At 35.9% G+C, this 14,362-nt stretch overlaps 1 long non-coding RNA gene and 1 pseudogene across 1 annotated transcript; both read right to left on the reverse strand.

Moving 5' to 3' along the window:
- Window positions 1-6,180: 6,180 nt before the first annotated feature.
- LOC114366050 (uncharacterized) lies at window positions 6,181-6,863 on the reverse strand. The gene is made up of 3 exons (XR_003656997.1): window positions 6,753-6,863; window positions 6,361-6,468; window positions 6,181-6,253 (listed from the first exon to the last, which is right to left on the reverse strand). It is a non-coding gene; the product is annotated as an uncharacterized LOC114366050 (long non-coding RNA).
- Window positions 6,864-9,125: 2,262 nt separating this feature from the next.
- Window positions 9,126-14,259, reverse strand: LOC114366047 (inhibitor of growth protein 4 pseudogene; annotated as a pseudogene).
- Between the last annotated feature and the right edge of the window lie 103 nt (window positions 14,260-14,362).

The raw sequence follows: 14,362 nt of genomic DNA on the forward strand, positions 1-14,362 counted from the left end.
TGACACCAAAAACAATTTTTCTAGTCAAACATTTTGTGAATTAGTTTAAGTTTATCTGTTGTTATCGTATGCATACTTATACTAGAACATGCTGTATTTTATAAATTGATGTAAATGTAAATTAAAACATCATTATCAATATTTGTACGTATTATTCTCCTGCCGTTAGACTCCCTCAGAGGTTCTAGGTTTGATTCCCAGTTAAAATACTAGCAAATAATCACTTAAAAAAGAAAAACGATTCTGTCATTTTTACACAAGACATTTCTTTTGTTCCAAAATTACCTAAGTTCGTTCGTTTCAGCCAAATGACGTCCACTGCTGGACAAAGGCCTCCCCCAAGGTTTTCCACAATGAACGGTCCTACCTAAGTACCTTAACAATAAATTGGAGAAACTACTTTCGTATCCCGAAAGAAAATCTACATCAATAGATTGAGTGTGTATGCAACATATCGTATGATACCGTACATGCCCCTATATACTTTGCAACACAGGACTTCTCACGCCCGTATTCACAAACATTACTATGAGGTCTCACAGTGCGCCTGGGCCGTGGACGCACGGGTTGACATATATACATATATTTCAACGCTGGGTGTTCGATTTGCTGCTTTACTTAAGCAAGCATCGTTTGTGAATACCGGCGTATGTCTAGCCCTCCCCTTCGTTCTTGCCTTTGATCGTGTCACAAACCCAACACACGTGGGCTGGCGTTTGCTATTGGACGTTGGGTCACGTTTACGTCCAAGGTTTGTCCAAGATACACATCAGTGTATTGGATCCAAGATTCCTTGGTGCAAATACCAAAGTGTTATCGTAGCAAGCCACTCGGAGGCCTCTAACCATACTTAAGGCAGGGTACTCACCTGCCATGTAGCACGTAACGTAGCATGTGTAACGTAACCAACCTTCAAGTGAGTACGGCTCGTCCACGGTCATCGCGTATCTGGCTGCGAGTTCCTGAATCTTACTGCGAGCCGCCTTTGTGCTCGCAGTGATACTGCCACTTGGCGGGTCGCTACCATCTCTATGCGAACCACGCACGAGCAAGCAGCTCGCAGCGGGCTCGTGTCTATGTACTCACTTGATACAGTATTTATTTATTTCAGGGTTCGAAAATATCCGATATTTATTATAAATATCAAAATATCGGATATTTATGATATATATCCGATATATATCAACTTTGATATATATCAATTTTGTATGAAAGCCATATTATTATTTTATTGTATTATTCATGAATACTATTGCATATGTGCTACATAAACATGTTTTTAATGTTTTTAAACCTTAAAATCAGACAAATAAAGCAAAAACATAAAATATTATTTTAAATACGGCAAAATCAACTAAAAAAATAAAAATCTTATGTCAAAAAGTACAAAATACAGTAACAAATTTTAAAAGTTGATATATATCATCAAAACCGGCTTGATATATATCGGATATATATCCGATATATATCTTGATATATATCCCTCGAACCCTGATTTATTTATTTATTGTTTAAGATTTACCAACAACATATCAATTTACATGCATACATACTACATTGTTGTAAGAAATTGCAACAAAATATTGCGCTATTTTTTTATTGCGCTGATTCTGCTCCATACTGATGTCTGGAGGCTTTAATGGATGGTATTGTTTGTTTACACATACAATCTCACTATTTTGTTGCAATTTGTTGGAAAACTTTGCGCGCAAAAAGCAAATCTAGTATGAAAATCGTCAAACTTCTAATGCTCGTAACTCAGTTCAGACTGAGTTTAGAGGTATACATGTCATAGTAAGTTTGGTTTATTACACTATTTTGTAATTAAAAAACAAAGTTTGGTCGATGGCCGCGCGAAAAAAAAAACGCCAATTTCCGGCACTGTCTTTTACCTCTAAAATGATTAAGTAAGTTAGCTACATCAGGTAGCTACGAAGTGAACACGCGTGCTAGTACAGTCAGCGTCAAAAAGTTGACAAGACAACCTTATTTCAATTGTAACAAAGACGTGTTGGCTGATGAGAATTTGGTTACTTTGGGCACACTTTGGGTGTCACGAACTATTTGACGCTGTGCGTTGAGGTAGGTATTACATTACTGCTATCGGAGCTTCCATTGATTTTCAGAGTACGGCCTAAATGCAGTCCGCTTCGAACAGCCCTTACTAACTTCAATTAACATTTACTTGCAGAATTCCATTCAAATCGAACTGAATATGTAGGGTAGGTAATGCTACAGTACAAAGCATACGCTTCCTATGAAATTTAGACATTGTGAAGCTGTTATTAGAGAATTTAAGTAATGAGGAAGTGTTCCTGGGATTATAAATATCACAAAGCAACGGGAATTTTGTTTCTGAAATGAAAACTACTAGTCCCTACCTACCTTATTCAATGGTAAGTAATTATTTCACAATAATATGATTTATGACATAAAATATAATAATAATATAAGCTTCATCATCATCAAGAAGTCCACTGGTGAACATAGATCTCCCATAGGATTTCCACCACCAACCAAATTGGCTAGTTGGTCTTTATAAGGTCGTCCTGGATTTTGAGGATTTGGGCACTTAATCTTATCAATAGGTTCTCTAATGCCCGTTTTCACCATCAATACCTAATTTTTAAGTGACCCCTATGAATACAAAATGCCTGTCATGTGTTACCATAGGGGTCACTTAAGAATTAGGGATTAATGGTGAAAACGGGCATAAGTCTCCTATGCCCTAATCATCACGAAATCCTAATATGCGACATACAAATTCTAATGCTTCAAAAATAAGACTAGTGTCCGTTTTCACCATCAATCCCTAATTTCTAAGTGACCCCTATGGCAACAAAATGCCTGTTATGTGTTACCACAGGGGTCACTTAAAAATTAGGGATTGATGGTGAAAACGGACACTAGTCTTATTTTTGAAGCATTAGAATTTGTATGTCGCATATTAGGATTTCCAAAAAAGCATAGGTACCTACGAGTCTTATTACCTACTTAAGTAGGTGCGATTAGTGAAGTTTCGTGCGATGTATTGAATTCGAAAAAGTGGTAGGTATTTCATACTTTATTAGTAACTAACTTTCCACCTGCGTGAAATTTTGTCTGTCACAGGAAAACTTTTCTAGTTATGTCTTTCCCAGGACTCAAACTATCTTTACCTAAGCATCACAATCGGTTCAGTGGTATCGGCGTGAAAGCGACACAGACAGACAGACAGAGTTACTTTCACCTTTATCATATTATATTAGTAGGGATTTAATAATTACCGTCGCGGTAATACCATAATTTTACCTTTCACTGCGCTATACCTAATTGCTAATTAATTATTAACTTTTTATTATAGTGTTTGACACGTGCTTGGAAATGCTGTTATAAAATTAAATGTCAAATGGCATGCACATGTCAAAATATTAATAAAAGTTGGTTGTAGGTAATTACGCAGTTGTTTTTGACGAACGACATTCGCATAGTTTACCCTCCTCTTTTGATTATAATATCGGCGTTTAATTTCGTATAATTAGACAAGCGGGCGAGTTCAATAAAGTTAATTGAACCTACGATTGAGCCACGTCAGGGTAAAGAGAACCAATGAGGTCCTGCCTAGTGGCTAGTTTAACGATAGAAGATTATGGCAAGTAGATAGGTATATACCTACCTACATACTACATAAAAATACTCAACGATTGAGCTTTTATTAATGACCAAAAATCCTGTCCAAAGATTTTAAAGTAAGCCTAGGCGCAGACCATCGATTTTTCGTCGACCGATAGTTAAGTCGGGCAGTTGATCAGTATGGGCATGTATGAAAGTGCGCACATTAGGTAGGTACACCGATTTGATTTGGCCGATTCTTCGTACAAATTAAAATCAGGCCCAACTATCGGCCAACTAAAAATCGGTGGTCTGCGCCTAGTCTAAAACTTAATATTAGTACATGTTAAACCTTAATATTTCAGCCCCCTTAGGCAAGTTGCACTTTTTGATCGAATCGAAAATCGAATCCGTCAAAACTCCATACAAAAAAGGACTTTCGACCACTATTCGACCGGTTTGCGGTTGCGATTATAACGTGCACTTTGTCTAGAGGCTAGACCCACTGGTTTGCTACAATGACTACTACTGGGTTCGATTCCTGGCTAAGTCAATTGCCTACAATATTTTCTATTGACCCTTATTTGAAAATTAATTAATGTACGACTGCGTTGAATTTAATTATTCTGTGATTGAATTTAATGAGAACCTCCTCCTTTTTTAAGTCGGTTAAAAGGACCATCTCATCCACATTTCATCGGTCGGTCGCTCGGAGCAATACTGTGCTCCATATACTCTATGCTGTGCTCGGAGCTCAGATTGTTCTGTATTCTGAGGCTCAGAGTGAGTAAGGCAAAGGTCATACAGGCAACGCCATCTGTTGGTAAAATTAGGATTGAAGAATTGTTGGATGTAGCTCAGCAAAGTGACTTCTGAGTTCTGACTGAAACGTCAAGTGGGAAAAATCAATACTGGGTTATTAGTTCCCATTTTTGCCACTTGACGTTTCGGAATCGCAGTCATAAGTCAAAGGATTGCCGCTAGATGGCAGTAAAAAGCCATTTAAGAAAAAATGCTGTGCTTTTCCAATGTGCTTTTCTATCCATTTTGAAACAGTCAAATGTCGTTGACGCGTAGAAATCGTACTATTGAAAAACAGTCATAAAATCCGTATTCACGTGTCATTTCAATAACGATTACGATTCTTCTTCTTCTTCTTCTCCTCTATGGCTGATAGATAGGATCGCAACCACAGATAATATCAGTGGGTCAAGACAAAGTGCAAATTATAATCGCAAACCAGTCGAAAAGTGGTCGAAAAGCCCCTTTTTTGTATGGAGTTTTGACGGATTCGATCAAAAAGTGCGTTTTGTCTAGGGGGGCTGTGATCGCAACTCAGCGATTTGTCATTTTTGACGTTTTCACTGGCATTGATAGACCAAACTTCAAAATAGGTAATACCGCGGAGGTATGATCGAATACGAATAAAAAATCGAAATCGAAACAAAATCGGACGAATAAAACGTGAATACGAAAAGTGACACATTGCTTAAATATCGTTGAAGTTTTGATACGTGAAATGGGTCACTGGGCAGCATAGACAAAAGTAAAACATAGGAAACTGGGCAGTTTGGCATTGGAAATAATCAAATGTTTTTTTAATCAATTAATTAATTTGAACTTCTTGAATGTATCCTAACATTAAAAGACTGGTCGAGAACGAGAATGCCTTGGCCTTATGATATGGCATTAAATTCGCCTTATGTTCAAATTTTGGCAAAATTATAAATATAAATAACTAGATAAATACAGCGTTATCTAGACTTGGCTCCCCGCCTGCCTTCCTTTTCTGAATCTTGTCAGAGTAAAGGACATTGTCAGAAACCGCCTAAAAAACCGCCAAAAAACATTAACCCATCATAATTATTTTCTATTTTTTTTAATACATTAAGCACCCTTTCGTTCTAATGGACACTTAAGCATTGAAAAATTAAATAAATAAGTCTTTTAACGTTTATTCTATAATACTATTACAACTTCCGGACGTTTTGGTGCGTGGCATGGTCTAAAACCTATCAAGTTCCATAATTTTTGGCGATAAAATCTGTACGAGGCATTACCGTACTTTATTGCTGGGAGTCCATGTATAGTGATGTTCCTGCGGCCATCATAGACAATAAAATATCGATTTTGAAAATAAAATAAATCGATTAAACTGCTTTGAAGACTAGATTTGCGTTAAAAGCTAAAAAGATATTGACACTATTACAAGAAGCTATCTAAAGTGTCCAACTGGTCGAAGGTCGTAAATAAAATAAAAATAATTAGGACCATAAACTGATATTCATGGTATCATAACTGTAAAAGTGTCAGAATCCGATGTTGAATCCAATGCCAGTTGAAGTGTGAGAAACATATATCAACCTAGTATAGTTGCCAGTCTCTCATAATCTATGCCAATGAGGGTTTTCGCGATTGAAAAATCCGCCAGATGGCAATACGTAGACGTGAGGTCCAAATGCTGCATGATTGGTTATTTTTGACATGACATTGACAGATATCCACCAATCATGCAGCATTTGGACCTCGCGTCTACGTATTGCCATCTCGCGGATTTTTCAATCGCGAAAACCCTCATTCATAGCACATATAGAAGTTGTTTTAATTGTTATCTGGGTAATTCATCCAACACAAATCTTCCTAATTTAATGCATGGCATAACCTGCAAATGAAATGAGTTCATCATTTGTAATTAAGCATTTTTGGTCTTGTTTTATTGTTTAAATAGGTCTCTTTTAAACTTCATTGAATATGTTGGTTCATCTGGACCTTTTTAAGTAACAGTTGACAATAATGAGCAGCACCAGTGATTCCACAGCAAGCACTTTTATTGTAATTGCTGCTTAACACTTTATAAGTTCGAAGTTCGATATTAACCTGAAACAAATAGGTACTTAGATTCATTGTATAAAACACGTATCATTCACTGTATCCTGCAATCTATGCCTGCAATGTACCTACTTGTATTGTATTTTATGTCCAAAATCCAAAGTATGTTGTTACTCCATGAAACTATCCATATTTGGTTTCCATTGATTTAAATGGAGTTATGAATGATTTTGTAATGAAGATTTAATCCTTTGTGTGGTTCAATACTTAAAACATGATGTTGCTGCAAGTAATAACCTATCTCGAGTGAAATAACTTACTTATTAACTTACTTGAGAGAATTTTTTTCGTAAACAAACATCAATCCAACAGGCAATCCATGCACATGTAGTTCTTATTAATAATGACTGAGAAATTATTGATTTCAATCAGAAACAATTAAAAATCGTAGAAAAACACGTTTTTTCGATGAAAAATTTTTGACGTTTATTTTTTTTAATAATGTCACAGTTGTAGACTTGAGACGGAACTAAAGTGATTAAAGTGAAAATTACGACTTTGAATTATTATACTTTTAAATAACCATTTAATTTATAGAAATCACATAGATTCAATAAAATAATTTATGAATAAAAGCTGAAGTTGTAATTCGAAAAGGTTTCTAAAGTTTCTAACATGCAAAAGACCACTGTCGCATACAGAACTTACAGAAGACAACTATAAAAAAAGTCACTTCCTCTCGGAACTGTCAAAAAAATTCACTCTCTATGGAGCTGTCAAACTCTATGGCGTTTCCACCCCGTGGTTGTAACGCGACGATCGTTGACGCTCGGATTCGCGTTTGGCGGGCCCTTCTTTTGAATAAGGCGCGGGCTCGCGCGCTCTGCCGGCGCGCTCTGCCAGCGCGCTCTTTCCCAACGGTCACCGCGTATTGTGTTTTTCTAAACTCGACCTTATCGTCAGTCCGCCCATGGCCGCGACACGCGCGTTCATTCTGTGTTGTTTTGGCTGGATATTATTGTAATTACTGTAACCAAGTACTGTATGTGTTATGTTTCGACGTGTTTAAGACAATATACGTTGTTTTGTGATACGATTCGTGCCTTTGAACTCAATAACGACCCCGAGACCCAACTTAACAAGTTTACATACATTAATATCAAACTTGTTTTTTTTCTTATTGAAATCGGTTTTTTATTTACAATTAATATTTTTACAATTATTTTAAAAACGTTTTGATTTTGATGATTGGCACATTACAAAAGTATTGCTAATTTAAGTTTGTATTTACATTATTTTGATTATAATAAATGTTTTTTCCTATCTTCTTTTATTTTTTTCTATTTTCCTCGACTATTAAAAGTTTTATATATCCCTAATGCTGAATTTCATAAATCCGAAAGTTAAGGCAACATTTGTTGATAAACACTGTTCATAAACAATGTTTCATCTTCTCTGTAAACAGTCTTTAAACAAAGGTGATGAAACATTGTTTATGATACATGTTGCCGTGCTCCCCGCTATGAGTGGAGAGCAAGTGTGGACGGCCAAGTTTCAGAAACCAGTGTTTATGGTAAATTTGATTTACACTAGTCATAAACAGTTTATTAACAAATGTTGCCTAATGAATACCTACATGGCTTAACTTTATTTGAATAGTTAATAGACGAAGTATCAGTTTAGTGAATCGTTCGTAGGCGAAATATCTAATGACGACTTGTGCTGTCGACGAATCGTACGCTGGTGAAAGGTTCTGTCGGCGAAGCGGCGATATACGAAATGTTGTGTCGGCTGGCAGTCATGTGAAGAAACGAATGTCGGCGACCCGTTCCAGACTCTATTACAATACCTGGCTATCTCGGTGATTAATATCTCGTTTTAACTCGCAAGAGCAAAAACGGCTACTGGTTAAAAAATAACCGAACATAAAGTGGCTGCTGGTTAATATCTCGTATTAACGCTACTGGTTAAAAAATTACCCGCAAAAATGACCGATTAAAAAGTGGTTGCTGGTTATTATGCTCGTGCTTTGTCCTCGAGATTAGAAATAAGAACTATGTAGTATCACGTACGGTGATGCCAGTTTACGCACTGTTAGTTGAGGATTTTTTTTTTTCCCTACTATAATTTCTGGTCCTACACTTTCCCAACTTGCAACCTCACCCTTCAATTGCCTGCCCCCCCTCCTGAAACTTCTGGTATGAAGTATTCTGCACCTCAACATGGAAAATCCCCTAGTTTTGCAAACCCCTCCAATTATGGCCGCCACTCCTAGCTTCCCCCTCCTGAAACTTCTGGTATGAAGTATCCTGAACCTCCTCAACTTGGAAAATCCTCTAGTTTTGCAATCCCTCTAGCCCTCCCTCCTAAAATTTTTGTTCCTACATCTCCCCAACTTGCATAACATCCTAATTTTGCGACCCCACCCTCCAATAGATTATTAATAAAACAAAGAACTTCCATAATCACTACTTTATTAATGGTGTGAAATCAGACTTAGGATAGATACAATTTTATAATAGGTACTTTAAAATGGTTAACTATTAATAGCCCTTACATGTTTATAACTACTAAAACAAAATAGCGAACTTATAAAAAACATTTTTTGACAATGGTAAAACCATGATAATGATTACAATTACTTAAAGAGATACACGTAGATTAGTCATTAAATTTAATTTAACATTATCTAGTTTAATTAACAAATAATCATGAATACATTTCAAATTGGTCGTAGTTACATAACACCGTTACAGTAAATTTTGAAAAATTGAAGGTATGCTTATTCTATATGTTATCCAATTGAACTTTACCTATGAAACATTGAGTTCTCATCTAATTTTCCTATATGATGTGAGAAAATCATTGCCACGAGTGTGTGCAAGTGTATCAAGTGTGTAGAAATACATGCAGTAATTAAAAATGTCCTTTAAATTCAAGATATAAGACGTCATCTAGAATAATGTGGAATTTTCCAAGTGACATACACTTTAAACCGCTAACCAATTACCAAAATGGCGCATTGCTAGAACATTTTAACCAATATCTTTCATTCAATATAATTTATACTACAACACCCAATTCGCGCACTACTTATACGCGCCGTAAAAATATAATAATTTACAATTTCTTTCCAATGTGGCTGAACATACCCACGTGGCATTACATTAGATAACTTTATACATTTAATTTGTTATTATCAAGACAAATAAGATTCAAAATTGGAAACTAAGAAAAACTACGAGCTTATTAATTTACCGACCATATTCTGTAAATAAATGTAAATTATAAATTGCACGTAAAAGAGATATAATTATTTGTATAAAATAGGTTAATTACCTAATGTTCATAAACTGAAAATAATTATAAACATAACGAAATTACAATTGGTACAATAATTACTCTCATCGCTTAGTATAAGATTACAATAAACATTTCTTCGGTTAAATATGGTAGTAAACATTTTACTTATTCATCTATAATATGAAATCGTGCAATGTTTGTATATCTGAACGAATCTACTGTCTTATTTAAAGATACACAAATTTCATCAAATATGTCCTGTTATGTTGGGTCATCTAAAATGTATCGTTTATGTATTATTTACTTACATACATGCATATTACTAAATTTATGTATACACACGACCGACGCGTCGAACTACCCTACAGAATATGCTGACGCGTGCAATACGTAGGGTTAACACCCAATATTATTTTATCCACTATCAGAGGGATCACGCGAGCATTCGTCGAACATACCATTTTATAACTATTTATATTACAAATTTTCATGGACTACTCATGTGCACATGAGTAGTGCGATCCAAAACCGTTTAAATACAATCGTTGATGAATTTTGAAAATAGCATGCCCATTACTATTCGCACGTGCTGATATGAAACATGCAAATAATTATAAGCTACGACATTCTACTTCAACGAACTGCTAGTAACAAGCCTGCTCATTTTATGGTACTGTGAATCCTAATTTGCCAATTGTGAATTTACTATAATAATTTTATGCAATATCTTCAAATGAACTAGCGTGATATGATTGAGTGCATGTTCGACGAATGATACAGTGATATCTGCTTAATTCTAGATTTTTATATTCAACGAACTTCGTAAACCATAGATTGTCCGTCTGTGCATGTTACCTAATACGGAGGATAGCCATTTATGTAACAATACCGCAAAAACACACACACAAATACGTAGGTATTTTGGTAAGTGTATTTCCCATAGAATAAAATACCTACTTTATTTATAACGGCAAATTATTCTTAATTCTAGTATTGCATGATGCGCAACACTTTTTGTGATTGCCGCATCCAATATTGCACCTCATTAAATTAATGGTTTTAAGGTAACTCATAAGTACAAGATCTGATCACGTCAGCGCGACACGTTTCGTCAACTATCTCCATCTATGCCTAAATGATTTTAAAATGCAATCCTGTTCTAAACAATAAAAAAAGAAAAGGATAGACAGACGAATCTTAGGTGAACATAATTCGTTGAATATTCAAACCATCCGTAACTTTTACTTTAACTTCTATTTATATTTCTACTACTGAAAAGGTAGATGTGTTGTCAATGCGCCTTCTATGTACAACGGAGTGGCGGGCAGCCAGGCCGGACAGCGCAACGTTAACCATAAGTTTAAATCTACAATATCATTAAATGACCTTCAAAATAACGCATCTTTGGCCCGACACCGTGTCGTTTTACCACCTCTGAAACTGAATGTCAGTGTTATCTCTGTGTAATAGAAGAAAAATCATGTTACGGCTGTGAAATTGATACCACAGGCACTTACAGAAAGGATTTAGACCGTAAGGATTTAGATAGTATAGTAATTTTGGCAAAAAAGATGACTATTTTTTGGTGGGGAAAGAGATACCCCGACTTTCAGTTACAGAGGCAATCTACATCACAGAATCTGGATGATTATTAGACAATTTTACAACACTGAATTTCGCTACACATTTTTCGAATACAATGACAATTTTTAGACTAATCAACATCTAATAAGCACGTCGCCATTTCCTGGGCTTACATCACCATCAAATTTGTCAACTTTAGGTAATAATTTTAGTGCAGTCTGTACACAGTGCAACACAGATTTCATATATTAATTCTAACACTATTTATGCTGTCTCGCCGATAAAAAGATGCACGTAATCTTTTTACACACCACAGCTGGACTGTTGAAGGTCAACTATCTAAATACACCTTAAAACTATTTACACCTAGAGCCTAGTTCTCGTAGTGGAGTACATTATTTTCTTATTCTAAGACAACGAAATTAAATATAACTAAAAATATATTTGGACTGAAAATAATATTGGAAATAAAAAACCTATCACTAATAGAATTCAAACAAAATTAATTTTAAAAAATTGTAAAAACAAAACTTGACGATACGATTTGGAAAATAGCCCTTTAATTTTCTTGATTTAAGCGTGATGCGGCCTCTCGTCACGGAGCTTACTGTTATAACGCCAATAATAATTTAAAATACCGCGTAAATTCTCCGAACTGAAGTAAGCGCTTAAAAGCCACATTTCAGTAGAATACAATAGGTAGGTTTTAAACCCGTCCGAACCGGAATGACGTTATCGAACACGTAAGCACGAGGTATAGAGTTCCCTCTGAACAAAAATAGGGTAAAACTTAAACTCATTCAGAGTTACATGAGCAACGGAACGCATCCACGATTTACAAATCAATTTTAATTTTTGGTATAAAGGTATTTAAATTCAGTGTGTTCGAAAAGTTTTACGCGTAAGATTCAATTAAGTGAATTCGGCGAGTACGCGCTAGCATCGGTGCGAATAGCAGGGCATTCACCTTAATCTGATTTACTAGGAATTCCCAGGCCGAAGCATCGAATGACCTTTACTTATTGTGACCTTGTGACCTGATTCGTGTACAATTCCATAAATCAATAATGCTAGGCTAAATTAAGATTTATTAAAACGATGTCATACAACAACGAATATAACTTACTCTATGATATATTGTTTGATTAAACACGTACAACTTTTCACCCTTGTAACCTGATACATCACGGGAGTCTCATCATCATCAAATTTCAAATTTCTTTACAAAACTTTTTTCTTTTTAAGGTTCCGTACTTACAGAATACTAACGTAACGACAAGTACTAAAATGGAATTAACAATAAGTCTTTTATTTAACAAAATTACAACGAACGTGTATTTGTTTAACAGGGGATATCACTGTATTTATTTTTTCTTTCCATCTTGAGAGCACTGAGGACAATACCATTTACCTTTAGGTATTATCTTAATATTTACACAATCGAAGTGGAACCACTCTGTGAGACATTCTGGGTTGTCACAACCAATCATTTCATCATAAGATACTTGGTGGCAAATGCAAAATGTGGGCTCATTGGGGTCTACAGGCATGTCCCACACATCACTAGAATCAGCCTCGCCCGCAGCCGAGTCTAAATTTGAATTCTCAGACGGTACTTCTTTTTTCACAGCAATTGCTATCGGTGCTGTACTCTTACGTGGAGTCTTTTTCTTGGCTGCGGAACTACCCGACGCGGCTGCGTCGCCTTCGCTGGACGTACCAGCGCATTTCTTTAAGCCAGTGGCTTCAGTCTTTACATTGCCTTTGCGAATTTTCCTACCTTTCTTTACCGTTGTAGTAGTAGTAGAAGGCTCCTGGTTTGCGGTGGCCTTCTGGGCTGCACGAGCAGTCTTCTCTTGCTTTTGGTTCTCGGACTCGAAGCGCGCAATGTCTTTATCCAGGCGCCGTATGTGCTTGTCTACCAGCGCATATGTTTGGATTGCCACCTGAACTTTGTCATCGCTGTAGTCATTTATTTGCGTGAAGATTGCTTGAATTGCATTCACCTTCTCCGTCCTCGTATCCTCGTCCAAATTAGGAATGTTCGGCAAGAACTCGTCAGCCATGAGATTGCTTCTCCTCATTAGGCCGTGAGCTCGATCGTCCAAATGTCGCATTAACTTGAAGTTCATTTCCAATATGTTCGGCAAATTACGAAGATTTTTTAATTGTTCCTCTAAATAGGGCGCAGACGTCATTTTTGCCACAAGTATTTTGTAACGACACGAGTATGCAAGTAAACAGCACGAAACTTTATATTATCCTTCGAAAATGCAGATCGACTGAAGCGCGAATTCCAGGAGGTTATTGTGATACCTGTAGCTTTGCTGACGAGTCCCAACGGACATGCGCGGAGAAAATCTATCTGTTCTATTAATAAACTTGTAGTGACAACGTGAAAACTGCAAAATGTAGTACAATCTATCTCTATCTTCACACTTCACGTCATTCATTTACGAAGTCGCTAGCGGTCAGACGTATGCATACTGACGAAATAAAAAAACTCGCAATTCAGCTACATTAACAAATCAAAATTTAATTTTAAGGATGCATCTCTCAATTCCGAACCATTTGTGTAAACATTTCTCCGTAGTTTTAATTTAGTAAGGCTGAGTTGCACCACCTAACTTTGACCGTAACTAACGATAACCGATGTTTTTGTATGGAGTTTGACAGATTTTTGACATTTGTCAAAGTTAAAGTAAGATGATGCAACCCAGCCTAAGTCACAAAACGGAAACATTCGCATCGCACATAATAACGTATGGTGTTTTATTATCTTTAATTTACTTGTAACTACGACAGTGTGCTGAAAATTTGAATCTTTATAATTTTATTAATATAAAATAATTATTTTAAATGAAAATCCCAACACGAACGGAACGCTGTTAATAGTAACAGAGAGCTATAACAAATTATGTTCTGTCAATATTATTTCTTTCTAGCACAGATTTATAGTCCAGTCATTACGTACATTCAAAAAAGAAAATGAATTTGCGCTTCTAATTTTTTAATATGTTGTAGGGGATGCCTAGAAAAGCTTAACTTGAGATTG

Source organism: Ostrinia furnacalis, unplaced genomic scaffold (genome assembly GCF_004193835.3).
Source record: "Ostrinia furnacalis isolate ACB-3 unplaced genomic scaffold, ASM419383v2 OfSCF0519, whole genome shotgun sequence".
NCBI lineage: Eukaryota > Metazoa > Arthropoda > Insecta > Lepidoptera > Crambidae > Ostrinia > Ostrinia furnacalis.